The sequence below is a fragment of the Rhinolophus sinicus genome, chromosome 8 (assembly GCF_057876585.1).
Source record: "Rhinolophus sinicus isolate RSI-liver-muscle chromosome 8, RSI-T2T, whole genome shotgun sequence".
NCBI lineage: Eukaryota > Metazoa > Chordata > Mammalia > Chiroptera > Rhinolophidae > Rhinolophus > Rhinolophus sinicus.
In genome coordinates this window covers 75684384-75701434 of record NC_142508.1, presented here as the reverse complement: position 1 = coordinate 75701434, position 17051 = coordinate 75684384, and the positions used below count along the sequence as shown (strand labels likewise).

The window sequence follows — 17051 nt, the reverse complement described above, 5'->3', positions numbered from 1 at the left end:
CCCTGCATGGTTTCCATTTTTACCACTTTGTTCTGTGGTTGCTCATTTCTATTTCTGTCTTTCAATGTTTAAGCTTTTTCTTACGTCTGGTAGTGTAGATGTCTGCTCTACTTAAGGATGTGGGGAGAATAAACGGAATAGAAGCGCTGAGTGGGAGATACTGCAAACTTCACCAGGTGATCTAGCTCGGCTTTCCCTTGCAAAATGTCCACAAACCAGATCAGATTCCCCAGAAAAGACTCTTTCCATCTCCTAGGAAGGAAAAAGACCTGAATGTCCCGCTGGAACCTGAATGAAAGGAAAGTTAGGGTGGTCATAGCAACTGGAACACAGTCATTCATTTAAATCCTATGTTTGCAGTAGGGTAACCCCAACTTCAGGTATGACTGGGCCCCCCAATCCAGACACCTTCTGTTTTAACGTCTCAAAAGAACGGTCTTCAGAGAGGTTGAAGGAGGGACAGTTTTCCAGCTATATGCCATAGGGGAGGGGATTTGAGGCTCAAACTGTTCTTAAAAGGGCTTTCAAGAGTTCCTCCTAGATTCACATCCTCTGCTTCGCCCCATCTTGTGGTCCTGATTCCAAGTCTTTGGGTCTGTGGTTTAAATCGGGTTGGTTTTTGGCTTCCCACATGGCAAGCTTAGGATTCCATCTCCTCAAGTGCTAAGTCACTTAATATTTTATTTATCAGTTAATGGCCTCCAAAAATGTGTTGCTCCTGTCTTCTCTCCCATTCATTTATTACAAACAAAAAAACAACTAAAAACTAAACAAACAAACAAAAAACCCCAACTCTTTTTAGTATCATTAGTATCATTTTGGTGATATTTAGGAGAGAATGAAAGTAAGTAAGTGAAATGCATGGACTGTAAATGTCGTCTTTACTCAGATGTCCCACTAAGGACTTTACATATATTATTTAATTTATTCCCCACACCCCTCCTGTACAAGTATCATCCCCATTTCACAGATGTGGAAACCAAAGCCCAGAGAGATTAATTTGCCCAAGAACATACAACCAACAGGAGGCATAACTGGGATTTGAGATCTGATCTGTCTGACTTCAGAGCCCCATTTTTAATCATCATACTGATATACAAGGCCCAGAAATGACATAGACATAAGGAGAAAAACACACGGATGCAACTAAACCCTGTAGTCTGAAGTTTCTTGTGGTCAGCAGACATTATATGAAAACTGGACTGGATTTGAATTAAAATGCATCGCACAAGTAATTGTAGTATAATGTCTTGGGCTTAAACAATTGTTTGAAAGTTTGATTACAACTGGCATCGTATTGGATCATAATAAAATGGGTAACATTCTAAATAAAATGCTATAACGCAAAGGAAGGAGACTTTGAAATTTGAGCTCTTTCAGGGGGCATTTTGATCAAAGGCAGTAATTTCATCAGAGGTACTACTTCAGCTGGTAAAATAAGGCAGACCTAATCAGCAAACTTTTTTATAATTTGAATATGTGAAATTAAATTTTCGCTCACAGTTCCCACTTGTCTTTGCTTTTTCATAAAGTGTTTGAGGGAGTGAAAGACAACTCGTAATGTTTTCTTCTATGAGACGAGATCTTCTTTGGCGTAATACTCCTAGACTCTCTCTGGCCTTCTGTCACCCAGCCTCGGATGAGGGAAAGGTGGGAGAAGACATCAGAAATGCATAGTTCTCACTCTTTCTCTTCTTTCCTTTTTGTATGCTGGTTGTCTACTGGAAGCATCTTTCCTCCTTGCCCTACAGGTCAGGGCTGCCTGTGACGAGTGTGTAAATGTGTGTATCAGTCAGAGTTCTGCCAGAAAGACATTTATTACAAGGAATTGGCTTCTTCAATCGTGGGAGCTGGCTAGGCAAGTCCAAAATACACAAGGCAGACTGCCTGGGCAGGCTGGACACTCTCAGTCAGGAGCTGGTACTGCATTCCACAGGCTTAATTGCTTCTTCCTCAGGGAAACCCCAGTTTTCGCTCTTAAGGCCTTTCAACTGATCAGATCGGGCCCACCCAGATTATCCAGGACACTCTCCTTTACATAAAAACCACTGATTGTAGATGTTAATCCCATCTGCAAAATGCCTTCACAGCAACACCTAGCTTAGTGTTTGACTGAATAACTGTGTACTAACCTAGATGATACATAAAACTGCCCGTCACAGTGTATAAGCTCATGGTTGACTCAGACCTACCTAAGGCACATTCTCAGATGCCAGCTTTCCTTGCCACATAGTAGGTGCTCAAGAAGTACTTAATAAATGCACATATGATATTCTCAACTGTTTACCCTTCTCTTTTTTTTTTTTTATTAAATTTATTGGGGTGACAATTGTTAGTAAAATTACATAGATTTCAGGTGTACAATTCTGTATTACATCATCTATAAATCCCATTGTATGTTCATCACCCAGAGTCAGTTCTCCTTCCATCACCATATATTCGATCCCCCTTACCCTCATCTCCCACCCCCCACCCCCCGCCCCCCTTTGCTTACCCTTCTCAATGCATTTGGAACTCAGGATGCAAGAAAGGTTATGGTCCATTGCAGCCCCTCAAACTCACCCTGTCCTTCCTCCATCTCCCAGGCTGAGTTCATTAAGTTTGAGGAATGGCAGATGCCAAGAGAGGTGGTCAATATAAGAAATAATACATCATTATTGGTTGGTTGCTGTGGCTTTATACACAGCAATATAAAATGGACACAAGCATTTTGTGTCTAAAATGTTCACAGCAGCACTCTTCATAATAGTCCCAAACTGGAAACTACTCAAAAGCTCAGGAATGATGGAATGAATAAATAAATTGTGGTTTGGTCACACAATAGAGTACTCTTCAGTAATGCGAGTGAACAATCTACAAATACACATAAAAATGTGGATGGATCTCACAAATATCAAGTTGAATGAAAGAAGTCAGAAACAAAAGAGTAAACACACTAGGATTTTTCACTATAAAGTACAAAAATAGGTGAAACTATCCAAAGCTGTTAGAAGTCAGAATAGAGGTTTCCCTTGGGGGGATGGTCACTGGAAGGGAACATGAATGGGTCTGGGGGTGTAGAACTCTTTAGTTTCCCAATATGGGTAGGAGAGGCATGGGTATGATTAATTTGTAAAAGTTCAACAAACTATATGGTCAAAGGGTATAAACTTGTAGTTATAAAATGAACAAGTTCTGGGGATCTAAATTCAGCGTGGTGACTAAGTTAACAGTACTGTATTATGCACTTGAACATTACTAAGCGAGTACATCTCAAATGTTATCACCACAAAAAAAATTGTAGTTATGTGAGGTGACAGATGTGCTAACTAACCTTGCAGTGGTAAATCGTTTTGCAATGTATATGTGTATCAAACCATCACATTACATACCTTAAACTTACATGTTATATGTCAATTATATCTCTAGGAAGCTAGAAAAAAATAAAATTAAATAAGCTCAACAAACTGTAGACTTGTGTCAGCTCCCCTGGTAATACTTAATTAAAAAGTTTAACACATATATCATAGTGACTATACTGGGGGTTTTGGAAGTAGGACACTCCTTTCATGCCAATGCATGGTTATAGATGGATTCAGATTGTCTGAAAATGAATTCCCCAAATGTAGCTTACAATTACTTTCTTGAGTTCTGCTGGCTCTCATTTCTAGTTACTAATGCCTTAAAATGTACATAATATATTTCCTAAGGGTTAGCTAGAGATATGAGGCCAAACGAAAACTAAAAATTGGAGTCGTTCTATCCTTGAATGTCCTCTACAATATCTTTGCTAAATAACCAAAGTACTGTCTAGGTAATAACCATTTATTAGATACCAACAACATCTTGAGTTTTATGCCAGTCCCTGGGGGATACAGTGGCAAGGAAAATGGGTACATGGGTGGCCCTCGGGAAACTTACATTCCACAGGGGTCTACTTCAACTTAACCAGTAACAACTTAACTCATTATTTCACAAGGGAGCCCATATTACTCCAGGTAACTTGTTCGACATAACTTCCTTAGGTTAAGCCCAAATCTCTTTCCCTGTGTCTTTCAGTTCGATCTCTGATTTAATAGAACAAACTTCTGGAGCCTCCTTTCCTTGGGACTAAATGGCTTTGATTTCTTTCATTGTATCCTTTTTTAATCTGTTTCAAGTCCCCCGACTTCCCCCACCCCTCCTAGGACAAGCACCAACTGGCAAGACTTTTGTTAAAGTATTGGACTCAGAAGCAGATACAATATTCTAGATGAAGCTTGATCGAGAGCAGGGTTTTTCAACCTCGGCATTACTGACATTTGGGCCAGGGGAATGTCTGTCTTGTGCACGACAGGATGTGTAGCAGCTCCCCTGGTTTCTACCTGCTCGATGAAACCAGCAAATCTGCCCCAGCTGTGACAATGAAAACTGTCTCCAGACATTACCAAATGCCCCCTGAGAAGCAGGTTTTCAGTGTGGACTTTCTATGTCTACCTGCACACCACCACGCTGCCAATCTTGCACGGACTTCCCTGGTACTAACTAGATGTTTGTTCTTCCTCGCTCTGAACTACATCCCGCAAAATAAATACACCCTTGAATAAAATAAAGTGGAATTAAAAAGGCAATCACCCAGAGAAAAACAAACATTGCATTGTGCCCCTATAAAATAGAATCTCTCTCTCTCTTTCTCGCTCTCTCTCTCTCTCTCTCTCTCTCTCTCTCTCTGTGTGTGTGTGTGTGTGTGTGCTTTGTAAAATAAAGTTAATAGCTTTATTTTACATCAGAATGTCTCTTTCAGGAAGAACTGCCAGAGTAGAGTTAAACAGACAAAATTTGAGTCTCTATGACCAGATGGAAGAAAACCAAGGTCCAGAAACAAAGTGCGCACACATTTAATTCCCCCTCCAAACTCATCCCCCAGCCCATTATGGTGGGGAAGGGAACAAAATAATTTATGGGAAGGAGAGGGATTCAGTAGACTGTTAGGCTCTTAGAATCCTCAAGAGTTGTACAAGTCAAAATCAAAAATTGGGTCTTCATCATATGCTTAATAAGCACATCTTGAAACTGAATACCAGCCCAGTGTGTAAAAAGTAGACACTGAGAAATTAGGCAGGCGGTGTGGTTTTACCCTGGAACCCAAGGAGTATCTTAATCAGGCTGAATTCAGTTTAGTGGGTGGACTTTTGGAAAGGACAATAGATTGGATCTTGGTTAATTTTTTAAACTATAGAAATCTAAGTTTGTTGCTGTTGTTAGCTTAACATGTAATATGTTGGTACATACTAGAATTCTCTGCATAGAATGAGATCAGCTTGCCACCAAATTACACTTCTGGAACAGGGCTGTGCTAGCACTTAGCACAAGAAGGTAAACAAAGTGACCCACTCTTTTCTTCTTTTCTGTCCATAGTATATGTATTTTGAGTTTTCCTACTTACTTGGGGAAGTGAGGGGACATATTATTTTATTTTTGGTGTGCATAACTGGAGGAATTCCTTAAAGCTTGGGGTGGGAAGCAGGCGGTGAAAGGCCAGTGGTTGATTCTTTTGTTTGGTTTTTATTGTGCATGACTAAATGTATTAGACATGTTGGATCACAGAGAATATGCATCTGTGAAGCACGGCACTGTTGAATTTGTATGTGTTTTGCCTACTAATATCAGTTGCCCTTTCCAGCTACAAAAGGAGGCCTCCCTACTAACATGATATCTGAATTACTTTAATAAAACTAGAGACAGAGCATGCTATGTGACTCTTCTGTGAGAAACAAGAGGCCCTTCCCCAAGCCTTTATATATAATGATTTTTCTGTGATTTGCGTTTTCTTTAAAAACAAAATAGGAAAAGACCAGGGATGCGGAGGCAGGAAGCGTGGCACAGGAAAAGGAGTGATGAATATAACAGGTCTTAGAAATGACTCTGAACTACAAATAAAAGCACGTTTTTAATCTTTTCAACAAAAATGTGTTGAATCTGTACTATGTGAAAAGGGATTTGGCTTGGCGAGGTCATACTCCACATGGTTGCTGGAAAGCTACTGATTCAGACAGACCAGTTTTTAAATATATGGGATGGTTTTTATTCTTCTGTGGATGGAGGAGTCATAAAGTATTGACTGGGCTACTACTAGACACCAGGGGGAGAAATCTGAACGCCGTAAGGTTTTCATCAGCTTTATTGTCATTCCTTGGGAGAAGAAAAATGAGATTTACTTAATCGCAGAAGTATGACAAATTTCTTCAAATCTCCAAATGATTTTCAGTGAAGATTTTCAATTGAGAGAGATTATTTAGGGGGGAAATCCTTGAAAACGTCTTTGCATCATGTTTGAAAATCACTCGCCAGGAGGATTACTGCTCGCTTTATTGCTATGTCACAAAGCCAGGTGCTTTGTATTTAAAACAAAGGTAATGTGGCTGATATCGGACAGGTCACCTGACCGGTGTGAGGAATCTGATTGCTCCTGGCTCTCCCTCTACTAGGTGACCTTGATTTGGTCATTTTCTTTCTCTATACCTAGTTTCCCCATTTGGACAAGGAGGACTTTGGGCTAGATTATCTCTAAGGCCCCAATAGCTCAAAGAAATCCTAAGATTAAATCCGTTCCTGCCTGCCAGGCAACTATCACTCTGAGCAAGCATATTTGCTCGCCTGAATGGTTGTGCTTCCTCCTACACATAATTGGAGATATTTTATACCTGAAGTTACAATTTCATCACTTACCTACCCCATATCATTTAAGGTCTGCTCATGCTGCTTTGAAGTTCAAAGAAAGAGAAGTCTGTGTATAAGGAGAATGGCCCCTTTGAAATGCTCCCTCCGCAGCTGCAAGCTCTGTGGATCCTGCACTGTACCAAGGCGAGGAGGCTATTGTGATGCAGATGTGCTCCAAAGAGCGTCTGCAGCAAGAACATTGCCATGGGTCTTCCCTGTATTTCTTCTATTATTCATAGAACACAATGTAAATGAAGCCATAAATTTTACCCCCCACACTAGATGTAGAAAGAAGATAATGGAAATTGTGAATTATAAATGAATCACTGTTATTGTAATTCCTTAAGGATTCTGATGGAGATGATTAAATTCATGCAAAGACACAGATTCTAAACTTTTATGCCTGAGTCCTTAGTAACGCTGCTTGGAATTTCACAAGGAATGGACAAGAGATGATCTTCATTTCTCACTTACCCGGCAAATTATCTCACAGATAATCTACCTAGGCCTGGACAAATCATCTTAGGAAAGATGAAGAATTCATTCCTGGGGGAGGGGAGAGCGTTGTAAAATATGTGTGTCTTCCAACTATTCAGACGTATTGTTCAGGATCCTAAAACTCAAAACAGTTGAAAGTTTCAATACTGAGTTCTCAGAATTTTTTCAGAAAACTGGAGAGGAAAAAAAAGCAAAAATAATTAAAAGTCATTATCTTTCTTAAAAAAAAAAGGTCCAGCTATCTAATGGAGTCAAGGATGCAGATATTTGCCCACCTAAATTTATTCTGATAACATCCTGGTCAACAATTATTCTGTCCATCATGGTATACAATTCTTCTAAATAACGATGGTGGGCTACGAGAGTCAGAAGCTGTTCTGGTTTTGATAACGATAGAAAGTGGTTAGAAATACTTCACTGATCTGAGACAAAGTCTCTGGAAATGTTCAACCTTAATCTACCTTAATCTTGTGTCAGACTTTCAGAAGGTTACAGCCCCCAAAAATGAGATTTGAGATGATATTTAACAGTTCAAGTGTCATTCCGGAAAGAGTTCTCTTGCAGAACCCCAAAATAGATTTCTGACATTTTATACTATCAAATATGCATGAATAGATAAAGATATAGGCACATGCAGACTTTGGTTCAGTAGCTGTTTTCTACTCTCAAACACAAAATAATTTAAAGTTTAGAACATATGTGATCATGCCGGGTGTAAAGGTATGAGTGGAGAGTCTCCATAAAAGATGCTAATATTCACCAAAATGTAGTGGAGGCAAGATGAGCTACGAGTTCTTGGGCAGCCAAAACCCCTTCCCTGATCCTCAACATTCTTACCTGTGAAACGAACACTTTGGATTAGATCGTCTCTAAGGTAATTGACTGCACTAAGTCTCTCCATTCTTGAGAAAGCAAAACGAGATGCCATTGTTCTTTCTTTATCGGGCCTGGGCTATGAAGTACAGTAGAGGCTAGGACCCTGAAGTGAAGCAAAGTCTTGCCACCCCAAAAGTGTGCCTTTGACATAAGGGTTTTCATCTGGTTACTAAGAAACAAAAGATTCAGAAAGAACGCTTGACCTCCCCGCCCCCACACTTTCCTGCCTAAGAGATTCAGATGGACAGGCCTGATCCAGGAAGGAAATCTTAACATATTACCTTAGCAGTAGATATAAAGAATCCAAGCAGAGCCTGTTAACTAGGACCCCCAACTCTCATCATCCCCATGCCCACCCCGACACCCCTGCCCGTGTCCCATTGCTTCTGGGTTGCTTAGAAGGAATTTGCCTGCCACGTGTGCTCCACTCTACCTCAGATCCCTGTAAATTGCCTATTTCCATCGAACCTTTGGACCCCTGTCCCCTTTCTCCTTTGTCCATAATGGCATATAAATTTCAACTTCCCAATGCATTTGGGGGTCTCATATCTTATGACACCCCCAGCACGTACATCTGTAATACACTTTGGACATTTTCTCTTGTGAATCAGTCTCTGTTCATTTCACTATTCGGCCAGCTTGAAGAATTTAAAAGGTGGGAGGAAAAAATATTATTTTAGCCCCTACAATCCCACAACCCTCTGTCTTGAGGATTTAGGAATGTCCCGGAAGTCTTGAACAGAGGTTGTCTACGTGGGACTGTAAAAAATAATTTTCCTCCCATGTTCTAAGTTCTCCTGGCTGAGCTAAAAATCAATGTAACGGGCAGATTAACAGGAGAAAATGTCTAGTTTATTATACGAATGTCTATTCGGAGGTCATTAAGAATATGAAAACCCAAAGAGGTGTGGTGCAGTTGAGGTGTATATGCCATTTTGTCAAAGGAGGAGGGGGCAAGGGTCTGGGATTTCAAAGGGGAAATGAGCAATTCACAGGTAGCCAAGGCAGACGGAACAGGTGATAAACAAATTCCTGCTGAGTGACCCAGAAACAATGGAACAGAGGGGAGGAGCTAGCAGAACAGGTTTTTGCAAGGATCCTTCCTGTCTACCATATTCAATTCAAATTAGGTTAAGGTGAAAATCCTCAAGGTGAATATGCTAAGACTCCCTTCCTGAAGCAGGCCTTTCCTTCCAATTACCTTCCCCACCCAGAGGAAGGGGGAGGGGGTCAAAGGTTCTATCTGAGCCTTTTGTGTCTTAATAACCAGATAAAGATCAATATCCCAAAAGGCACATTTTGGGGAGGCAAAACTTTGGTCTCCTGCTCTATATAGGGCCACATTTGGGGGCACATACAAGGCCACAGCAGCTGACAGATTAGTATGTTGCAAGGTAGGGGGGGCGGGGGAGGGTCGGGTTCCTGGTGGAATAAACAAAAAAAAACAGCCATATCCTGAAGCTCCAGGTTCTGGAATGTCTCCTTCGCTCCAGGACAAAGATATGAGAACTTGCCTTAAGGTTAATAAATTATCTAAATCCCTTTTGGCCGGACAAAGGAGCAGATCTGATAGCTAGGAATGGGTTATTTCCTTAATCCCTTCAGGATGGGCAAACAAGACAAACCTGGCAGATGAATTCCATTAGAAGCCTCTAGCCCCCTTCCCCAAGCAGGCAAGGGAAGGTATAAAAGCAAGAGCTTTTGCCTCAGTCACTGGGCTTCCCAGTTTTGAGTAACCCCTCCCGCCGGGAGCTGCAACCTCTTCTCATGCCTTTAATAAACTATCTTCCTTTACAACTCGTTGCCTCTCCCTGGTCCGTGCGTCCCTTCTTTGGCTTCACGAGACACGATCCCGGCACTCACTCACTCAAAAGTCCCCTACATCATTTGGAGACTCACAGAGAAATATTCCTACGTCATAGCTACTAGCAAAGAGGCATCTTTCCGGTTGCCGAAGGTGAGAACGACTAGTGATCTGAGGGCGCCAATTCCCGCAGCTCCTAGACATGGCCGTCCATGACGCTCACTTGAATGGGTGCTCGAGTGGAGGCCAGGCAGTGTCTCAGAGGAAGTCCTGTCTGGCCCATACCAGCCCGTTAGGTCCGCTTGCCAGAGCCCATCCACGTGTTTCCTTCCTCCCAGGCCCTCCCGACAACTTCAGGATATTCGCCAGCATCCAGTCAGGAAAACAGAATTTAGGCCAATTTGTGGGCTTTTAATGTGGAGAACCAGTTACAAAGGTGTTAGAAAAGTTGACAGAGCCATCAGGAGACAATGAAGCAAGATGGAGAGCTAAAGGGACAAAGGGAGGAGGCAGTGTTCCCAGAGCCCAGATGCCCCTTCCACGCTGGAACCAGAAAGGAGATGCTGCTGGAACCATAGAGGTGATGCAGCTGCTGACAGAGACGCCACCAGAAGCAAAGAGAAAAGGAGCAATGCCCTGATGTCTCCCTCCTCTCACCCTCTGACACAACACCTGGGCCACACCCTAGACAAACCCACCTGGAGGCCAGATGGACAAGAGAATCTGGGAACGGCGTCTGCAGAGGTCAATACTGAGATGCAAAGCAGAGCAGTGGAAGGGTGAGAACTGGGTCTCAGAGCAAGCAGGCAATGACCCGCACACCTGGGAAATCTTTTCTCGTATTACGAGCCTGAGGTTTTCCTCTAAGGCGTAGGCTTTTGGAACTCACAACCAAGAAGAGACTCTTTTCTTTGAATTTCTGCTAAGACAGTGAAGGTGGAGTGTTTGGCCGACTGAATGGAGAAGTACCAAGAGCTGGAGAGAAATGCAAGAAACTGAAAACACATGGTGAATACTTTTCAAATGTTCCACCATCACATGTTCTGCTTTATGCTCACTGTGACTCTTCTAGGCTCATTGCAATAACCCCGTAAATAAGTTTCCCATCATTGCCTCCCAGGATGAAAATTTCTTCCTGCATGTGGAAAAAGTCACCTCAACTTGACTCACACAATGGTTGTGTTTAATGAATGTCAAAATGGACACATCAGTTCTCATCAGACCGATAATACTCTTCACCTCGTTTTGTGAGTGTCACAGACCCAGCCCCTATTAGTTCTCTATATATTCCAACCGTAAACACTAGGAGACAAGTGCCAATGACTTGTCCTTCCAAACAAGTCAAACAAGGACGTAGGCAGAGGCCCTTTTCCACCCTCATTTCTGACTCACGGTGTTGGGTGGGAGCAGCACCCACTGCTTCTCTTTTTGTTACATGATTCAGACTTGTAATTACCCATACAGTCTCTTTCCCTGACATTTTAAGCTCAAATTTTGTAGGGACTGTGTCAGTGGGATTCACCAATACTTCCCTAGTTCCCGAATGCCTGGCACCTAGCAGGCATTTCCTAAATATTTGGGGAGTGACTGGGTGAATAAATGAATAGGATTGCCTTCAGGCATGTTGGAGAGGTATTTTCCTCTCTGGAAAGACAGCCTTTCACAGAAAGAAGGAAGCACAAAAGATTTCATGGGCCCAACTTACCTGCCTGATGGCTGGCCATGATCCCCAGTCTCTACACAGATGCACCTCTCAGGGTTCACATACATCGTCCCACGTAGCTCCTGTTAAGTTGTTCTAAGTGGCAGGCTCATATTTAGGCCATATCAGACGAGAAAGCAGTTGACAAGGATGAACTGAACATTCTGAGGTTACAGGAGCATTTGGGATTTAGGCTTGAGAATAGCAACTTCAATTAAAATAATTCTTTCCAAGTACAATTTGCAAAATGTAATCTTACGTCTGGCTCTCCTCGAAAATCTTTCACCTTTTTATGACATTTCCATAATTACTTTTTGAGAGGAAAGTTTCTTTTTCCAAAAACTGTGGGTTTCTGAAAAACCAATGATTCCTTCCTCAGCCCCATAGTTCTGGAGCTAAGATTAAAGCTGAGTTTAAGCTCCAGTTTATACCGAAAATTTAAATCAATGGATGGGTACGTAGGTGTTTACAAACCACCTGAAGTATTAAAATATGAGTGTGCAAAGAAGAGGCTCCCAAGCATAATAGCTCCTCCAAACCATCTCAGATCATTTTCAATGTGTATTTCCAAGTCTCTCCCTAGAGATTCAGGTTCAGTAGGCCTGGAGTGGAACCCAGGAATCTGCATCAGAAAGTTCCCCAAGTGACCCCATTGATCACACTGGGGAACCCACTAAGTTCTCCTCCATCTCTGACATTCTAAGCATCTCAGTCTTTTCATCAGCAAGAAGCACTTGTCCCAGCAGCCCCTACTTTGTAATGTCATCGTCAAAGGGCAAGAGTTGTCCCAGGAGTGTTCATTGGTCGCTCTCATCAGTGCTGACAATAGCCACTGATCACTGAGTGCTTTTGACACAGTCCAGCTCTCAGCACACACCCAACTGAGCTAAGGGCTTTTCAAACACTACATTAATTCTTGCAGTAATCGTCCCAGGAATAATACATATTATATATTTTATAATATGATATAATATAGTATAATATAATATATAAAATATAATATAATGTATAATATAATATCATATATATCATATACATAACTTGTTTATCCAGTATGAGAACCCGCCTCCCACAGTTGAGGCAGCCAAGGCTTTGAGAGGCTGAGAAGCTTGCCCAAATCCCCTAGTGTGGGAGTGGTGGCAGCAGGGTTTGAACTCACAGCTATCTGATTCTAAAACCATAGGTTTAACCACAATCTAGACCATCTGTATGACAAAGGGCACAGGACTCCCATTTAGACAGAGGTATGGGGAACAGAGACAAGATTCAAATCCCAACCATTTCCTCTCAACAAAAAAGCAACCACGAAGTAAACAAAGACATACAGAAGGGCAAACATACCCATCTGTTTTCCAAGCAAAAATCCTGCGGCTGGCATTATTTACAATAGCCCAAAAGTGGAAACAACCTGATGTCCATCCACATATGAATGAATAAACAACATGTGGTCCATACATGCAATAGAATATTACTCAGCCTTTAAAAAGAATGAAATTCTGATACATGCTCCCATACGGGTAAACCTTGAAAACATTATGCTAAGTGAAACAAGCCAGCCAAAAAAGGACAAATATTGTAAGGGTTCAATTACACAAGATACTTAAAATAGGTCAATTCTGAAAAAATGCTCAACATCACTAATCATCAGAGAAATGCAAATCAAAACCACAATGAGATATCACCTCACCCCGGTCAGAATGGCTATCATCAACAAGACAAACAATAACAAATGTTGGAGAGGCTGTGGAGAAAAAGGAACCCTCATACGCTGTTGGTGGGAATGCAGACTGGTGCAGCCGTTATGGAAGGCAGTGTGGAGGTTCCTCAAAGAATTACGAATAGAATTGCCATATGACCCAGCAATCCCTCTTCTGGGTATCTACCCAAAAAATCTGAAAACATTTAGAGATAAAGACACGTGTGCTCCAATGTTCATTGCAGCTTTGTTTACGGTGGCCTAGACATGGAAACAACCAAAATGTCCTTCGATAGATGAATGGATAAAGAAGTTGTGGTATATATACACAATGGAATACTATTCGGCAGTAAGAAAAGATGATATAGGAACATTTGTGACAACATGGATGGATCTTGAGAGAGTAATGCTGAGCGAAACAAGTCAGACAGAAAAAGCAGAGAACCATGTGATTTCACTGATATGTGGTATATAAACCAAGAACAACAAAAGAACAAGACAAACAAATGAGAAACAGAAACTCATAGACACAGACAATAGTTTAGTGGTTGCCAGAGGGTAAGGGGGGCGGGGGGTGGGGGGTGGGAGATGAGGGTAAGGGGGATCGAATATATGGTGATGGAAAGAGAACTGACTCTGGGTGGTGAACACACAATGGGATTTATAGATGATGTAATACAGAATTGTACACCTGAAATCTATGTAATTTTACTAACAATTGTCACCCCAATAAATTTAATTAAAAAAAAAAAAAAAATAGGTCAATTCATGTAGAGCCAGAAAGAAAAACATAGGTTACTAGGAGCTGGGGCACAGGGGAAGGAGAGTTATTATTTAATGGATACAGAGTTCTGTTTGGGGTGATGAAATAGTCCTGGAAATGGTTGCACAACACTGTGAATGTGCTGAATGCCACTGAATTTAACACTTAAATGTGATTAAAATGGTGTAAAAAAAAAAAAATTTCACACAACTGCACCTCCAAACTGGATTGATCCCAAAAATACAAGAAGGGTTTAATATTAGAAAATCCATAAATGTACTTCACCTTAATAGACTAAAGGGATAAGACATTTTTTAAAATCCTGTTACTGTCACTGAGCCCGAAGTTATTTCCTATGCTAATAACTCCCAATCAAGTCTTCTTGAAATGTTTAAGGATGTAAAGTTGGGTGTCAACAAGATACCCCAGTGGCAAAACAGCACCAGTTTGAGGGTCATTTGTACAGTTTCCTATTTCTCTATTTTACATTTTCCTTCTGTTTATCCAGACAAGTCAACTCAATAAACATATGGACTGTCCTTTAAAATGTGACTTATGGGACTGTTTAAGTACCCATCACTGCAGGTTCTTCCCCCCCCCCCCCCGCCCTCCTCCCCACCCCCCCACACTTCCAGCTTCACCACTCCCCAGGACTTCACATTGCACATGTTTCATCCAAGGAAACTTTCTAATAGACTTCCATTTTCCCCATTGCAAACAGTGTGGAGTTCCCCATTCACCTGTAAAGAGACTTTAATAGAACAGTTCTTTACAGCTTTGAGAGAGGAAACATGAAAAAGTAACAGACTCTATAAAATCACAACCTGAATTAGTCTGCAGAGGGATATTCACCAAATTCTACAAGGTCAAGGTCTAGGGAACTCCTGCTTGTCAGTGTCAAAGAGGTAGGTAAAGAACAAACAAGAATAAAATGGTTTACTCCACATGGAATAGTATCATGAATTTACAAACGTGGTTCATACTAAATATTTCCAAGGCTTTGGGTAAGTTTGTGGCTGATATCATCATTCTGGATTATTAAATCAATACTAATTAATTATTAATTATATATCATTTACATTTAAGGAACTTAGAATAAATAATGCTACTCACCGAGTTCCAAAGAATTACGACATTAAGGGAGGCTAGATTAATTCATGGATCAGACAGCAAAAGTGGGACACCAACAGAAAGGAGTCGATGAGTCCGCCTCAAGTTACCAACTGGACAAATCGATCAATCTGACCCAAGTACATCCAGATCTGGGTACCCTTGCCAGAGAGAATCCTGTCCTACTCCTGTGCTCACTATGCTCTACTCTCAATCTTGTTTCTTTTTTGTTGTTGTTTTTTTCAATATGGAACGCTTCACGAGTTTGCATGTCGTCCTTGCACGGGGCCATGCTAATCTTCTGTGTATCGTTCCAATTTTAGCATATGCGTTGCCAAAGGGAGCACTCACTGTTGATTCTAACAGGCCATGCCCCTGCCTGCCTGGGGGCCTTTGCACATGCTGCTTCCTCCACCCAGAATGATCTCCCTGGAGAACTCTGCATGTTTGCAGAAACTGTCTTTCAGATGTCAGCTTAAATGGCTCTTCCTCTGGGTGACTTCACTGACTCCAGACTACTAGGTCCCTCTGTTACACACCCCTGAGCATCCTGTCCCTGTCCCTTAGTAGCCCTCATCACTACTGGAATTAGCAGCTTACGTAATTAGTTCATATCTGTCACTCCCATTGAACTCTAAGCTCTAGGAGAGCAGAAATGACTCCATATTTATTAGGACTGGCTACGTATTTTACAGACGCAGTACAAAATGAAAATGTAGGGACTCTTGTTTGAACATTATTAAGAATTTCAAGACAGCGACAGAACATTAAACGAAGCATAGGACCCTCCTAAGCATGTGGTCTCGGGGAATTGCACAGTCACGTGCTCAGGAAGCAGCTCTGGTCTTTTATCATTCACCACTGTATCCCCAGATCACAGCACAGAGCTTCGGACGTAGTAGGTGGCCAACAAATATTTGCTTGTTTATAAGTAGATGGAGTGCAGGAATTCTGGGGCACTTTCCTCTTCCTTTGTTCCACCCATTTCTCATCACTTCAAGCCAAGAAACGTGATTCCTACTATGGTCACTCCTTTGCAACCAGCTTTGCACAGCTTTCTTTAAAAGTTAGAAACTTCTCCAGCAGCCTCATTCAGGGCCCCTAAGATAGATTCGTTAGACGTTGCCGCTGAGAAATGTATTTTCATGTTTTCTTAAAGGAGATTCCAGTGCATCCTTCAGTGAACTGTTCTTGAAGAGGAGGGAAAAATCAATGCTTTCAGATAGCATTACCTTGCCCTGAATAATCCTGAAGCGGCCCGTGACTTACTGTAGAGAGTATAATTGAAGTGAGGATAAACTGCACACCATTTCAAAGTCTACTAAATTGAAACCGTTCTTTTTGTTGACACATGCTTGGGAAGCTGTAGATAATGTGATTTAAAATAAATACACTGGCCCAGTATACTTATATAATTGAAATAAATATGGAATAACCCATAGAGTCCACAGACAGTTGGGTAAATTAACCCCTTGCATATCAGGTGATACGGCACCTACACGAGAAGACGAATATGGCACTGAGTACATTTGGGGGAGGAAAGGGTACACACCCCCAGATGAAACAGACACTTTCAAGTGTTGAGTTTTTAAAGACTTGGCCTAGGTTTGTGCAGAAAAATCCTGCCGGGTCATGAGTCCTCTCTTGACTCTCCCACCATGCAATTCTGTTGAGTCAATATTAAGGGCCCCTGGCATCCCAGGGCAATAGCTACAGTGGATTTTAGAAAGGGAGAGAAAAATAAAATAGAAAGGGAAAGAGAGAGAGACAGCAATGAATCAGTATTCCTTCCTCTGATGGTCCCCAGGGAACAAAAAAGGACAAAACACCTAAAGCTACATTAAAATGATTTCGTCAGGGCCCTTTTGAGCAATCTTGGAATGTGTAATTTCTCCATCGGGACATAACTGAAGACCCAAGGAGA

At 41.6% G+C, this 17051-nt stretch overlaps 1 non-coding gene across 1 annotated transcript; it reads right to left on the bottom strand.

The window, feature by feature from the left end:
* Nucleotides 1-15368: 15368 nt before the first annotated feature.
* Nucleotides 15369-15474, bottom strand: LOC141567764 (U6 spliceosomal RNA). The gene has a single exon (XR_012490594.2). It is a non-coding gene; the product is annotated as a U6 spliceosomal RNA (small nuclear RNA).
* Between the last annotated feature and the right edge of the window lie 1577 nt (nt 15475-17051).